This window comes from Lepisosteus platostomus, chromosome 10, assembly GCF_059453375.1.
Source record: "Lepisosteus platostomus isolate fLepPlt1 chromosome 10, fLepPlt1.hap1, whole genome shotgun sequence".
Lineage (NCBI taxonomy): Eukaryota > Metazoa > Chordata > Actinopteri > Semionotiformes > Lepisosteidae > Lepisosteus > Lepisosteus platostomus.
In genome coordinates this window covers 44,409,082-44,425,232 of record NC_142620.1, presented here as the reverse complement: position 1 = coordinate 44,425,232, position 16,151 = coordinate 44,409,082, and the positions used below count along the sequence as shown (strand labels likewise).

Sequence of the window (16,151 nt, the reverse complement as noted above, 5' to 3'; positions counted from 1 at the left end):
TTGGGATCTTGTTTTTTATTTGCTGAATATAAAAACAATCTGTAGCCTTCATTGCTCAGGAATGTTCTCCTCTTTGTATCGGGGAATTTTTAATTTCAGATTTTGGAGGCAGCAGTTTGTTCTGACCCACCAGGATTTCCATTTTGTTTTACAAGGGCACCAAAATGAGTTTCACAGGTAAAAGTTCTACCAAATCCTTATCGTTTATTGTTCTATTCAGAACTGCACACCACAGAGCAATGAAATACAGTTCCAAAATGCCAACAACACCGCACACCCATATGTACTGTGTTTCTGCTTTAGTGCCCAAGCAGGGCAAACATCACCTGTAGAGGCTACAGCTGATACAGACCTGGTACAGACATCACCTGAACGGCTATCGCGTGGTACAAACATCACCTGCAGAGGTTACAGCTGGTACTGCTATCACCTGTACAGCTATCACCTGGTACAGACATCACCTGTAGAGGCTACAGCTGGTATAGCTATCACCTGTACAGCTATCACCTGGCACAGACATCACCTGTAGAGGCTACAGCTGGTACAGCTATCACCTGTGGAGGCTACAGCTGGTACAGCTGTCACCTGTACAGCTATCACCTAGTGCAGACATCACCTAGTCCAGGCCACAGGTGACAGTGTGGTCATCTTGTGTGAGCTACAGAGCACAGTTCCAATGATTAAGCTGATTGAATAAGCCCACCCTGTATGTGACCATTCCCCCCTTCTCCCTTCACAATGAATACACTACCCCAGTTTCATGACATCTGCTGATCTCAACAGAATATTGTTCCTTAATAAAGTTCGCTATTCACATTGGGTCTCCTCTCTGTCTGAATTGCGGTTTGACCAAGCTACCGGAATAACCATCCATCCGGCCATTTTCTCACTGCTTCTTTCAATCCAGGGTCGCGGGAATCCACAGCCTAACTCAGCAAGCAATGGGAAGCAAGGCGGGGTATACCCTGGATGGCAGTTCACTGCAGGACAGACAGACACAAGCAGCCAATTATCCCAGAAGCCAATTAACCTACCCGTATGTAGGAGGGAGGAAAGACACACAAAGACGTGGTGAACACACAATGCATACAATGCAGAATTGAACCCAGAGCTCCAGCGCTGCGAGCCAGCAATACTGACCACTGCACCAATAAAATTCAATCTCCAAGCCATTTGTAAACGAAAAGTTAAGATTTTTCCTGTCCACACCTATGTTGTCTCTTGCGAGGCTTGCTCCTTTCAGGCTTTTCAATTAGTTTAAGACAATCCAGAGCCAGAGAAGGATCCTTTGAAAAAAGGTCCAGTTGGTATGAACCTCTGCTCCCCTGCCCCCCTCCAGAAACTCCAGTTTAGAATTTCACCTCCTTGCTGCATTCCATGGACTAACGGAGTTCAAAGGTCAATGGTGTTTCTCCCGGCTCCATTGGCTGCAGGAGGTGACTGGAAGGAGACAGGACTCTGTTCTCATCAGTCCCAGATGGGTTAAGATGCTGTGACTGTGTGAGTCTGGTCCTCACCCCCCAACCCCTTTCCAGGATGAGTCCACTTTTGTGGATCAGGAACAAGTGGTTTATATAAGAGTAAAGTGAATAGAGGATCGACACAGGCCTAAAACATGTGTCACATTTAGCATAACATAGACATACTTCAAGTAGGTAGCTGCATCAGCGTGCGTAGGTTGCCAAGGAACAAGTAAGGATGTATTCAAACCTGAAAAGATAAGAAAAGAAACACAAGCCCGAAGAAGGCTCCACAGCCAAAACGTGGTATTCTCTTTTCAGCATGGGCTCTCCACACCAACACCATTCAAATGCAATCAAACACGAAGCTATTCCCAAATCAAACTTTTCAGCACAGTGTACAATAATGATACACTTTTCCTTAAGCATTACCTACAGAGCTACTGTAGCAAAAGTATAGAGCCCAGAGGAAGACAATCTTGAGTTCTCAGAACTGGTGCGCAGTGCTGTACTCAAATAATAACTGCATTGCTGGTAATACATATGAATCTTTTTAAGAGATGTGCAGTATGTCTTTAAAAATATTGCTTACCATAGATTTTTATACAGTAAGCTATTATTTAGAGACGTCTGACTTCTTTTACAGGATGAAATTAGAGGATTACCTCAATGGACATAAGATCCTAGGGGATAGTCTAATTGCAGTTAGAAAAGCTAGGTCTCATCCAACTAACTTGCTCGAGATACTTGAACAGCAGTAATGACCACACACAGACCATAAGATATCGTATATTTAGATTTTTTTCAAACTGTGGGGGGTAGGCATTCAGGGAAATACTTGTGTTTGGATTGAGAACTTGCTAATGGATAAACAAGTCCTCCTCTCAACAAGACAGTCCTCCTTAAAGATTTCAAATAGACATCTGCTTTCCTTTCCTGCCAGAAGGGGATTTGAAATAGCATGGAACTACTCTCCTCGTACTCATTTTTTTTAACAGCCCATGACTTTCGTCAAATGCACTGGGACCAAGTTGCCTCAATGGAGGGAAATGATTCATCTTCTTCACAAAAAGAAAACATACGCTCCACAGACTTGGCTTGTTATATCCAGAGGAACGCTCCAAGTAAAAGTCACAACGATCTTCATCGTAGCCTATAAACTCTTTAAAAAGTGAGACCAAATATAAAGGTCTTGTGAGTGGACTGTTAAAGGTAGAGAAATAATCTAATGGTCATTGCAGGAATAGAATCATTTTGTTAGTGTACCATGACTATGAAGGATAAACAAGGCCTTCAGCTCACAGCCCAGCCTGAATTCTCTTATCCTCTCAAAAATAGAATACAAGGTGTGATAGATTAGAAATAGCCTGAATGACTGGTGTTTGGTGTGAAATGATACAGTGTTTGAAAGACTTTGTGTAAAGAAAAGGGCATTTAAGAAAAACTGTAGTTTTGTTCCCTGAAAAGTTTCCATAATGTGAGGAATGTTTCCTTATTTCTCTATTGTACATCAACTGGCACCTTCGTCTGGTGAAATCAAAACCTTTTTGAATCAAAATGCTTTTAAAAAGGGTCCAAAGATTTGCTTTGAAATCCACAAGATGGAAAAATACAAGCAGCATAAACTGAGAAAATTAATCAAGTTGGACATGGAAAAACAATTTGTTGCTCCAGATTTACCATATGGAGGAGTAGAATCTAAAGTTCAAATTCAGATGCATTTTGAAAGTCCAGTGAACAAGGAACAGCTGCTCCTGTTGAAAGTCATTACGAGACATGAGCATGCTCTGTGGCTTATCTGTTATCAGATTTGCAGGAAATGTGGCTGGACTCTAACTAGGACTCCATTCAAAACTAAATCCCAAGGGGTTCATAGGGGATCATAGGGGATTCCATTAAAAAAGCAAGGCTGGGATCTACCTTTCAAAGAGGACATTTTTAAGACTAATGCCTTTAGCTTGTATCATCCAAATCATGTGAAAAAGACTTTAAAGTATGTGTGTTTAGTGCTGTTTCCCCTACCTATGCAACAATCAGCAGACTCTACATTGTAAGGTATAGACTGGCCCTGAAAGTAAATTAAAAAAACTTTAAGTCAAATCTCTACATTAGCTGACACAGTGCCCTTGATAGCTTTGACCTTTCCTGAACTGAAATGAATTAATTGTAGATTTTCTCCAGATAAATCTGATTTCGTAATTTGACATTTTATACAGGTAGTGGCAGAGTACCTCACATTTACTTTTAAATGTGTTCATCAAATATTGCATTATTTTCACTTAGCAACTGGATACTCTGTGGTTGTGCATTGCAGTGGGAGCTTATACATGTATTGTGGCTTTGATTTACTATTCCTTACCTCTGTAGGGGAAACACATAGCTGTTGAATAAAACTGCCAACAAGTCTAGAGATCTAGAGGTCTAGAAATCAGTCACTGTAAAAGGAGCTAGCAGACTGAAAAACATTTTTTCTGCTTGTGTTGTTTCACAGCACTAAAATGCTGGCTGAAGGAAGGCTATGACAGTGTGTTGTCTTTGGGGTTTCTGATGTAAGTGACCCATTTTGGTTACCCAAAAATTAATGAGCCATCTCCTCATTAACTTGTTGTCATTGAGTTACAGATTGATGTCTGATGCCTGAGTAACAGATGGACGAAAGATCAATCTGCAGACAAAACAGTTTCTTAATAGCAGCCGTATTGCAGTAGACTCATAGTACATAATGGACAATCCAGGGATTTGTTTTCAATTCCTAAGCTTTTTTTATTATTTAATTACACGCCACCCTTAGATTTTCAGCACTAGAGAACTCTGAATCCACTAGTATTTCAGACATGTGAAAGATGTTCTCCAGCAGCAAAGGATTGATAAGACTAACATGTTGCATTTTCAACATTTTGAGAAATATTTATGGTCCACCTGCAAATGACACAAAGTAGAACTATGGAACAGACCTGTGTAGACCGCAGTGAGTTGGCTTTCTTTGTTCACTCGACACAGACGAGCAGGACCTGCCACAGCTCTGGACTCTGAGGTTTCCTCCTGTGTAAGGTTCAGGACATTTCGATCCTGCCTCGTATTGCATGTTGTTTTGCCTTGCATATTTGCTCACAGCCTGGCCATTACTTTTGATATTCCTTGGCATAATTCTTCCCTTGCAGCCAAACATTTTGGCATCTACCCTGCTCTCTCTCCTCTCTCACCCTCACTGCTCTCAGTCCTCTCTTACCCTCACTGCTCTCAGTCCTCTCACCCTCACTGCTCTCAGTCCTCTCTTACCCTCACTGCTCTCTCCTCTCACCCTCACTGTTCTCTCTCCTCTCTCACCCTCAGTGCTCTCACTCCTCTCACCCTCACTGTTCTCTCTCCTCTCTCACCCTCACTGCTCTCACTTCTCTCACCCTCACTGCTCTCACTCCTCTCACCCTCACTGCTCTCACTCCTCTCCCTCAGTGCTCTCGCTTCTCTCCCTCTCAGTGCTCTCACTCCTCTCACCCTCACTCCTCTCACCCTCACTGCTCTCACTCCTCTCCCTCTCAGTTCTCACTCCTCTCACCCTCACTGCTCTCTTTCCTCTCTCACCCTCACTCCTCTCTCACCCTCACTGCTCTCACTTCTCTCCCTCTCACTGCTCACTCCTCTCACCCTCACTGCTCTCTCTCCTCTCCCTCTCAGTGCTCTCACTCCTCTCTCACCCTCACTGCTCTCACTCCTCTCTCACTTACTGCTCTCACATGTGTGAAGTGTGTATAATCCCATTAATAGATGATAATAGTTGTATAAACCTTTAAAAGGTGTGAAACACATCTGAAAGCATTTGGGACGATAAGCATTACAGATTAAGGCCTTCACTTTAACAGCCCCTGGCCTTTGGCTGTTGTACCACTGATGGTGGGGTCAGATTGGCTTGTTTTGTGCCATGACATCGCCGAACTGGCCCTCGCTCATTATCCAAGATAAACAGACAGAACCGTAGAAAGTGCTCCTGTTTATTTGCGGTCAAAGCATTTCCTGTGGACACTGGCGCTGTTTAATTTTCTCTTTTCCCAGCCAGACTGAATTCCCACCGACAGAGGCAACTGTTTCCCACAGTGCCTGACACGGGGAATAAATGCCCCTGGGGAGCAAAACCCTATTTTAATCTGTGAATCATTAAGGGGTCTCGGCAGCTTCTCTCTAGAAGGTTATTTATTATCCGTCTTGCTTTAGCACAGACATTTCTTCTAGGAGCAACTGGAGCCATGTAAGGGAAATCCCTTCTGTCCAGCCAAACTAAACCATCTTTCATATCCAGTAATGTAGCCTCATCAGCCTCTGTCTCACGAGCAGCCCTGGGGCCTCTTTGAGATACGCGGAGGCTCCCTTCGAATTGACTGTCAGGAGACCCCAGTCACAGGGCTACTGAAAGGGCCCCACCCTGCGTTTCAGATCTCACCTGCACTGTGTTCACACAGCTCTCATCGTCTCGTCACACGACCGGTCCTTCTCAGCTGCGGCACGCCAGTAGGTCAATTGCTCTGGTTACATTCCATTCTGGGCTTGTACCATCTGGCCCCCCTAAAGATCCCCATTAATCCATCTGGTGAAGCAGTTTTTCACTGCTCCCTCTGATCTACTGGGCAGGAGGGCAACAGGTGTAGAATGGCTGTGTGACACAGGAGAGGCTGCACTTCAGTGGTGGATGAAGTGGGTCCCCTCCTATATGTAAAGAATGTTATAATATCCTGGAATGGAACGTGCTATACACACAAAATAATTATTAGTAAATTGTGTATTTAAATATTCAAATTAATGGTGTATTTCCTGTAAATATCTGAAAAGACTCATTTGTACAGAATATCATTTGTGTTGTCCTATGCATTTCTTGCTTCTTACACAACCATTCCTACTGACTAAATAGCTATTAAATAGGCTTGATCAGAGCTGCTATAAAGTCTGTCAATGAAGGTTAAACAAAGTTTAGAAAGGTTCATGTATAAAACTGTCATACAGACACAATTTCTTATCTCTGATAAATTCTTTCAGAAGCGTGGGTTGCTGTTAGCGATTCGGCCATGTACCAGACAACAGCCGAAGCTAAAACACTTAAGCAAGAATTCTGCTCAAACAATGTTCCAGCGCCATCATCTCGTGCTTGTTCAGGCCACAGAAATGATCTGTAGATGCCGTATCTTCATTCGACTCTACTTTTTAAGCTAGTAACCAAAAACAAATATAAAAGTAAGCTTAGGAAAGAAAATAACCAGATTAATTCAGTAGTCTCGTAGGAACATATACCAGTAGACACCGTGTTCCTCTGGAAACCCTTCCAAATAGACCAGCTGTTGAGGTGGCTGCATACGAGTCCTCAAGTAGCTTCTGAACAATGGTGGAAGTAGGGTTCACAAGTCTTTGCTGTTTGAGCCCTGGCCTGGTCACTAGCCAGCTGCAACTGGGATTCCACATATTTGAAGGCACGGCGTTCAAATAGCTGGGTGAGTTCAACTGAGAGAACTGTTTCTCTAAGACAAGTATCTCTAAGACAGGGGACACAAGATCTGCTAACTGGAGACTAAAATGAAATAAACATTGAAACAAATATGACAAACAACGCTCTTTTACCCAATACATACTGCCAATCCTTCCAGGGCTTAAAATGACCATGTGCGTTTCCACTCCTCAAGTTGACCCACTTTGCTGGAGCTTCTGCCTGGGGGACAGTACTACTCAGTCACAGCACTATCCCTTCTTCAGCTCAGGAGGAAGAGAGATATCACGCCTAACCTCCGATATACTGAGTCTTCCTCATTGGACTGGCCATTCATCTCTTGGCTTGCTATTTCGTTACTATATTTGAGAATCTTTCATACAGATCTTATGGTCTCCCACCATATCCTTTGAGTGGGAGTTCAGTTAGCTAAACTGGACAGCTACCACCAATCTTCATGTCCAGCAATTCAAACTGACTTCTAATTGAACTGAGCGGTGAACAGAATGCTTAGCAGCTATGAGCAACCCACTGGTATAATTAGTATCCCCCAACGCATAATATTCTTTTAGAGGTCTTATAAATGCATTGCACGATTTTAACATATCTTCCTTTGTCTATAATTTTTTAAAGTATCCTAACATTTCATCTGCAGAGTGCTCCTCAGCATGTGAAACATAATAAGGCCTAAATTTGGAGAGTAAATGGCTCCCTTCAGATGCAGGGAGGTGGTATCAACAAGGCAGACTGCCAGCACAGTGCCATTAGGAGAAGGCTCACATTGGATTTGGCTCATATTTCGCAATCTGCAGAAGAGACAAAAAGGATGTTATTAATCAGAAAGGGGAAAAAAAAACATTTTACAAGTATTTTCTCACTGTGACTTTACTGTGGCTTGTGAGATGTTACAAGTCTCTCTGGTGGCTCCAATCTGCTGTGAGCTATTTTTAAGCTCATTCACTGGGGTACAACTGTTATGGTTCTGAGTCTTCATGTCTGAGCGCCTTTTTACTTGGCAGCCATACAATATTATTAAAAGCAGGCAGAAGTGAAATGAGTGGCCGAGCTAAAGTCATTTGTACCTGACTGACTCCTGAAGAGCCTACTCAGCTTCCTCTTTCTGTAAGGAAATAACCACCTCTCTTCAGCAATTTAACACTGAAAATAAAGCTGTCTTCTCCGTAGCCGGCCCCTTAAATCTACTTTGAGGCTGTGACTTCCGGTGAAACGCAGGCACAGCTTTCTTCATTTCAACATTGCATCACTCGTTAAATGAACTGATAATGGTCTGAGCCACCCTCTGGTAAGAGAGAGAACGATTCAACCATCATCTACAGTCATAGATGATCGGTCATCTGCAGTTCTGCGAGATATCAGGTGAAAATGTTATTTAAAGGTCTCTTCCCTGTGTCTGCAGGATGTACAGGTTTTATGGTCCGTACGTAACTTTTCAAAAGCCCTGAACCTAAATCTGAACTGCAATCTCAGGTACGCTTTCAACCACAGGGAGCAGTGCAGGCTGCAGTCCAATAGGAAGATCGTGGACATTTTTAATAATATGCAACTTGTTTTCGTGTATGCGTTTACGCAGCGCCGTGTTTCTTAAGAATAATTTACACATTTCTGGTGCAATATCTTACTTTACTGTATGCACCACATTGGCTTGCGTGTATGAGTTGCAACACAAACATTATTCACAAAAACAAAACGTGCTGTGATTTGCAGTTTTTAACTTTAAAATATTCCGTTTTCCAAAGGCACAGGTGATCAAACCTTTGGAGGTAAAAAAGAATAATTTTGCAAAGCTAGGCGTTGCTCAGATTAGTATTTTTATTGTAAACACGCAGACAAGACAGTGTTTGTCTTTATAAGAGAATGGAGGGAGTAAATATGTCATACGAGTCTGGTTTCAATCAAATTAAGGTTCACTGAATGAAATTCTTTCAGCAAAAAACGTCTGCAGACGATCGAGTGAGGCTTTACGACACACTGCCATCTAGTGCTCAAGATATATATTCATGCGAGACTTCTGAGGTGCTCAGTGGGTCCCACGGCTAAATCAGCCATAACCTCAGTTGCAGCATTACAATAGTTACGCTAAACAGCTGGGTTCCAGTCAAGATGTGGCCTGAGGGACTCATGAGGGGGTCATGTTGTGGAAAACCACGTTGTAACTTCCCAGGCTGCAGCCATCCTGAGAGTTCAAATCCATCATGTCCACGAGTATTAACGCACAGCATTCAGCCAAACCGCCCCAAGAAATGCCCCCCTTGAAAACCTGCCCTTTCCTGCACGAATGCAATGATCTCTCCTCGCCCTCACACTGCACTGCAGGAGTCCTGACCAGCCAAGACGGGACTGAATGAGAAGAACAGCAGAGTGCACAATAACACAGCATCTCAAGAGGGTTCATAATGAGAGCATCTCGCATACAGTATATCCAGACTCACTCTCCCTACCCGCGTCAGGCTCTTTTCATTCCCAGAAAGAGGCCGTCACCCCTCTCATGGGGAAGGCAGATATCTTTACATCAGCCTTCAGTCAAGTCCCGCCTCCATTTTTTGCCATTCCCCACGCAAAACGAGTCTCTCTATCTCTTGAAAGTGAAGGGAGACAGTTGTTTGGCTGCGCCGTACGATAACAGGAAGTCCAAGACACAGTCACAGGGGCCCAATCCAGATTGACAGCACAGCCGAGCTGTTCATAGAAACTGACCAATACGGGCAGCCTCCCAGGAGCACTCGGTTTGGTTTTATATGGGCATAAAGCCTAATCCGTCCACATCCATCTCCTCGTTTATAGGAATTCTAATTACAGGAAAGTACGTCTTTTCTTTTGGGAACTCGTTTACATCCCAACCAAGAACGAAACAGCGAAAAAACTCCCATCCCAAATGTGTCTTATACTTGACTGCAGATGTCACAGCAATTAGGAAACGACACAGTCAAGTCCTTATTCAACGGGATCAATATTTTCATGTACGTTTTTTCCGCTAAGGTATAGTGAGACACATTAAATGGTTTGCATTGAAGGGGAGCTGTTGACAACCCTTTCCGTTTCTAGAAAAAACCTTCAAACCTTCGCCGGCAAAAACACACTCCTAGAAAGAACCAGAAAAAAACAGTCGAAAACTTGAACCAGATCATTAGAAAGGGACGCCTAATCCACCAATAACACAGAAAGAGAAAAACTCATTAACTACACTGTCGTTTCAGTGGGATAGTAAAAATGACCGAGGAAGAGCTCAGGTGTTAAATCATAACCACCAAATCTGTTAGTTGTCCAGGAAGCGGACCGAGCTCAGGAGATACAGGTGTGGAGGAGAGAGAGAATCACCCATTCTTCTGAGGTCTTGTGTTTTACAGAAAGCTCCACTGCCCTTAAAGGCTTGTAAAGCATAATCTGGCCTAACTAGAAAGTAAACGGTTTGTATTTTAACACACATTTGTGTATTCATTTAAGCACCTACATTTTCACTGGGGCAGTCCAAGGAAAGTGCCTTGATCCAGAATGCTTCAGCAATGTTCAATATTTGACATTAAAATTAACAAAAACGGAGAAACCAGTAATAAAAACTATAAAATTTATTTTTGCTACAATGTTTTGCAATCAGTTTTTTTTGTTATGTTTTTACACTTTGGTCATTCCAGGTTCCTGTAAATAAGGTATCAGTGCAGAGTTTTGAAAATCCTCCGGGAAGCAGAACGCAATACAGTAGATTGGATTTAAAATAATCTTCAGGTCACTCTATGTAGGTCGGTAGCGTTGTCACCCACCTGGTATCATTTTAAAGGATTTAGCACGTCATCGAACGGGATTCTAAACCGGGCCCGCATGCGAAGTGCTGAAACTCACCTCTACAGCTTAATTCATCTCCCGTTCATTTTGGGATTATTAAAATCCTTTTTTTCATTTTCCATCGGCGTTTTCTTCCCATTGTTACAAGGCTGAAACATCAAGCCCTCTATGGTTCTGGGTTGGGTCTCAAATCTGGTGGGAGTCCTTTGGGAAATAACCGATTAAAATTATGAGATATCGGAGATCCGCTGGCTAATACGGCTACACAAGCAAGAAATCGAATTCCAGAGTGTTTCTTTCTCGGCACAACATGGTAAGAAAAACATTGCTTTTTTGAAGTCGTTAAATGAGAATTGTTTTATTCAAGGTGTATCTATATACTGTATATAATTTTTTAAAATAATTGACGTCATATTTGCTCAATTCTATCTCTCTTAATAAAGGCATTAAATATTCTGTAAGCATGAAGTACGTTTATCAGTCATAGTTAAGCTTCTTTTGTAATGTATTAGTTAACATGTGACATTTTAACTGAAATACCTGGGTTCATTGCTTAATTATTGGATGATGGTAAATTGTGAACTTTTGCCTTGGACGTAATTGTTTTCAATACGTAATTTCAAGAGCATGCACTACTTCCAAATGGGAAATAGAACGGTAAATGTTTGTGCTCTCCGTCAGAATATCTATGCAACTTGCAGATCAAAAAGTATTATACTAGCATAAACTGTGCTGGAAATATGGCTTCTTCTTATTGCCATATTTAGATTAACCAGCGGTAGATTAATGCGTCTGGTTACAGTCTAATAATAATTTCCAGAAATGAATCCAGTTAGTTTCGGGCCATTTTTGGGGTTTGGGTAAAAGCAAGTTGTCAGCGAAGAGATTAAGAGAATACTTCATTCTTTATTAAAAAGTTGTGCAAAACGTAATCAAAGGATCTCCACGTGCGTTTTGGTCATTCGATGTCTCCTATAAGACTGACACATTTAAGTAATATTCAAGAACCCTTAATTTAACTGTTACTAGCTGAAGGACTAGTTAGGTTACGCCCAGTGCAATTCGCTTAAACTTATGCAGGAGATCTAGTAAACAGGGAGAAACTGCAACTAAGAGCAAGTTATAAATTAAGTAGGTGGGGGAAATGCTTACAGTTTTGCACTTGATTGTCTTTAAAGACAATTGTCTTGCTCAATGGAATGGCTATTTTAAGATCATATCTGGAGATTAACTGCATAACTGCGCAGAAAAAAAGTGAAGAACCTTTGGACTTTTAAAATGTATACCTCGTACCATAATTAAAGGTGATGGTTTAATGTAACACTCAAACTTTACTGCTGTGCAAGAACAGTTTTCTAACGGCACTTCTAAACAATAAACCACAAGTCCTAAAATCTGCTAATTGTTCCGTTTTGACCCTTACGGTTGAGGATCTAGCTGATCAGGCTAGACCGCGGACCACGGTACTTTGGCTAAGAGACCCTTCCTCCAGAGCAATACTCTTCAGATTCTTCATTAAACGGCTTGAGATCCTCTTCTCGTATTACTCCGTCCTACGTTCTGCGTGCATTTCCTTTTTGCTGAGAATCTGGACAGCGGGGTAATGGAGTAATCTAAAAATAAGGATATCCCTCAGGTGAGGTGACATACGTTTACCAATACAAAAGCAAAGACGGATTCCTTTTCCATTTTACATTCTTACAGAGCACCACGTTCTTAGTTCGCCCAATTCTTTTTCAAAGCTGCAACTGTTAAAGAATTGTTCTGGCTGGGTGGTACACACTTTAAGCGACCTGTGTATTGTACTTTTAACAACCGGTGTACTGAAGTAAATACGTTAAAAGTATTACTACAGCCTTTCCAGAATTCAAATAGCACCCTATAAAAAGTCAAGTTTGGAGAGTGTTTGGCATCTTAAAATATACTATATTATTATATATAAGGGTGTAAATATATAATAGATGTTCTTTACAAATGTATACATTAAGTACTGCCTCAGCTGGTATTATATAACACTGGAATAATGTCAAGGTAGCTGTCCAAGAAACAGTCACCCTCAAAGGTGACCACCACAGACAATAATGACCACTTGTGGTTGGGTCCAGCATGCCTAGCACACATGACGGCAGCACTTCCACCCTGAAGCCTGATGCTGTTGGATCCCTGGGCCTGGGCCCGGTCAGTAAGAGCTCTCACAGCAGCCGCCTGTTTGTGTTGGTGGACCAATAGGTGGCGCTCTTCCCCTGGTTCACAATTTCCAAGAATAAGGGGACGTTGTGCTCTGGGAGGTGTTGGGATTTGGATGAGATGCCAGAGTCTTTAACTACTTTATTAAAAAGTAGTGGTGTCCTGTCTAAATTTAATTCTGATCTTGTACAGTCTGGTCTCCCTAAAGTCCCTCTTTAATTCACACTAGTGAAGCAATTTCTCATCCCCCTGCTATGCAGAGGAGCTACTGGCGCAGAATGGCTGTGACACCCAGATGGAGCTGCACATAAGCAGAGGTTGAAGTGGCTTTCTATATATAAAGCTCTTTGGGATGAAAAAGTGCTTTATAAATGTATTTGGTTATTCTTCTTTTTGAATAATATATCTTTCCGAAGAATTGGAGACAGAAATTCAAGTAGACTCTTGAAAAAATGTTTCAAAGACACTTTTCAAATGTAAATCTGTTGCCTCCTTCCACTCAGGGTAACACGATTTGAATGTCGGCCCATTCCTGGACCAATCAGACTTTCAGATTTCCTTTTGTTAACCAGTTGCTTTAAGGCCGGTTACAGAGCACATCTCTGGAGCTGAGCTTTTTATTAAGTTAACTTGGTCTTTCGCTGCCAACTGAAGGATATGTGTAAAACCTGAAAGACTGAGATTGTAGAGGAATGGGGCAGGGGACCAGATGTGTCTCCTCCTTCAGCAGACACATCTTGATGAATTCTTTACCTGTTAAACATTCCAGCACCTCCTGGCCCTTCTTAACAAAACAAGCCACTACTTACAACTCTTTAAGATCAGAATTATATTAAATACGTTCCTAAAAAGGAAGACCATTGGCTTATCTTGCTCTTTCTGCACACATCCTGTACTTGGTGCACCTTCATTTTCATCAGCATACAATTCTGCTTTTTTCTTGACTTCCTTGTAGTGTGAGAACAGTGTGTTGTCAGAGGGAGAAAATGGGAAAGACCAAATTCTCTCCATTGCATCACACATACTTCTGAAAAAAAAAATAATCCAACTGCAAGCATGCATTTCAAAATGCAGCCAAAGAAGGATTTATTAGATCAGAACATTGCATGGTAGTACTAAGACTGCTCACTTCCTGAATGGTTTCAGCATGGCAGGGCTCAAAACAGTGCTGTGCAGCCCCTGTGACAAGGGGGCTATACTTCTCTATAGAAGGCAGGCTTACCCTTCCAGTGACAGGGTGACACTAGAGCCATGCAAAGGAGCAAAAGTATCATGCAGTCAGGAGGCACAACAGGCACAAAAAACAAGTGGCTGAGCTAGAAAATAAAGCATGTGAAACTAAATATTGTGTGAACCTAGACACAGTGAGCATCACATCGGCCTGGGTTAACTCACACAATATTGATGTGGAAGATTCTGAAAAGAGGGAGAGAATATCAAAACTTTGTTTTAAACCCATTCTTTCTGAAAAGGAAGCACAGCAATGTAGAACAGCGGTTAGGGCTCTGCACTCTCACCTGGAAGGTGGCTGGTCCAAGACCAGGTGCTTTGCACCCCTCAGTGAGGTACATCACCCAAATTTCTCCAGTAAAATATCCATCTCTGTAAATGGGTGCTCATGGGAGTCACTTTGGGTTAAAAGCATTCACACAAACAAGTTAGAATACCCAGACACTTCTAAATAATGTTTTATCTCTATTTATGCGTGGGTGTATTGCTTCAATAAGTGCCAAGAATTCTTCACAGGCACTCATTCCCTGACATGTTATTGACTACTGCCAAGAATGGGCAGCTGAAATAAATGTTTGTTAAAATTCAGACACATCTCTGAAGTGTTCCTTTCCAGCTTGACCTCCTGCAGACGCTGCAGAGTCTCGTTTAATCATTTCATAGTTTAGCATGAACAGGGGAAAGTCAAGCAGACTGTAAACAGATATGTGACTGAGATATAGCTGAGTGCACAGAGAGGGATGCTGCTTTTATTGCAGTGTGTTTTATTCCAGTTTCTGTAGCAGTGTAGTAGACCGCAGTCTGGGTCGACTTTGGGCTTTGGAACGGGACATCCAAAATCATTTTTAATGATCAAGGAAGCAGATTCTCATACAATAATCTTGCTGCAAGCGTGAAACACGAACAGGGAGGGTTCGATGCTCAGTGTGGAATGTGCAGTACTTTTGTTTGGCTGAGATTCTGCTCTTAATGGTTTCTAACACACTGTCTCCTCTGCGTGGAAGTAGGAAGTTTATGTTGCTTTTCTATTCTCTTGGTGTTTTGTTGGTTTGCAATGCTGCAATAGTGAGAGTCAGTTTCCCCAGCCAAACCTGTGTATATTGTACAACCGGATATTATGGGGTGATTTATTTATGCAGACGCAATAAAATTAATATACTTTCATCATGATGATGGGTATGCTATTAGTTTCTTGTATGCTGCTATACCCAGCTGCTTTGTATTATAAATGGTGTTGGAGCAGAAGTGAATTAACACATCCCAGCTTCAGTCCTCCAAGTGAAATGTCCTTCATTGGTTGGCTTCTGATCATATAACACTACAGGTAGTGTACCATTCCTCCAGTTAACTTTATTACTATTACTGTGTTACTGCATCATTATCCCTATGTGGCTGTTCTTAATAGTTGTGACTTCAGACTAATTACTAAGAGAATACCATCTGCCCTTCCTGTGGGTTTTGAAGTTGTAAGGTTTAGGTCTCTTCCGGTCTAGGAGTCTACCCTTGATTGAGAACTAGGAATGTGCACGAGACACACAGAAGCTGAATCCTTGAGGAGCTCGGCAGCCTGGAATTGACATTGTTGCATTTGAATATTGAAAGAATACATTATTTTTCAGATTGTTGGTTCTGGAGAAACCAGATTTGGTTACCTCATTACCCATGAGAAGGAAAACATTTGGCTAGTTAAGTTGGTATTGACGTGGGTGTAGTACTTTCACTGCAATGTTTTGATTACAAGCGTTCTGTCCTGCTGTATCAGGGGTCAGATGTTCTGGCTTAGAGCTTATGTCGTTGTGTTGACCTCTGTAGCTGTGGCAGCTTCCCCATGTGCAACAAATATTAATCTTTAAGACATAGAGGCCAGCGTCATATTTAGAGAGATAGAGAGACTTGGAAAACCTTTCTGTAACCTCTGCATTGTTGCGAAACTTATCCTTGGACTAATCCCAGAAGGATTAAGAGTAAACAAGTAATGGGCTGTGGTTTAGAAATGAACTCGATACAGG

The 16,151-nt window shown here is 42.0% G+C and overlaps 1 protein-coding gene across 2 annotated transcripts in view; it reads left to right on the top strand.

The window, feature by feature from the left end:
* The first annotated feature begins 10,734 nt into the window (after nt 1-10,734).
* gc2 (guanylyl cyclase 2) overlaps nt 10,735-16,151 on the top strand; it is a 40,914-nt gene continuing 35,497 nt past the window's right edge. For both annotated transcript variants that reach the window (XM_088649125.1, XM_088649126.1), the window contains exon 1: nt 10,735-11,038. The gene's annotated coding sequence lies outside the window, so the exon portion shown is untranslated. The remainder of the gene's footprint in view (nt 11,039-16,151) is intronic.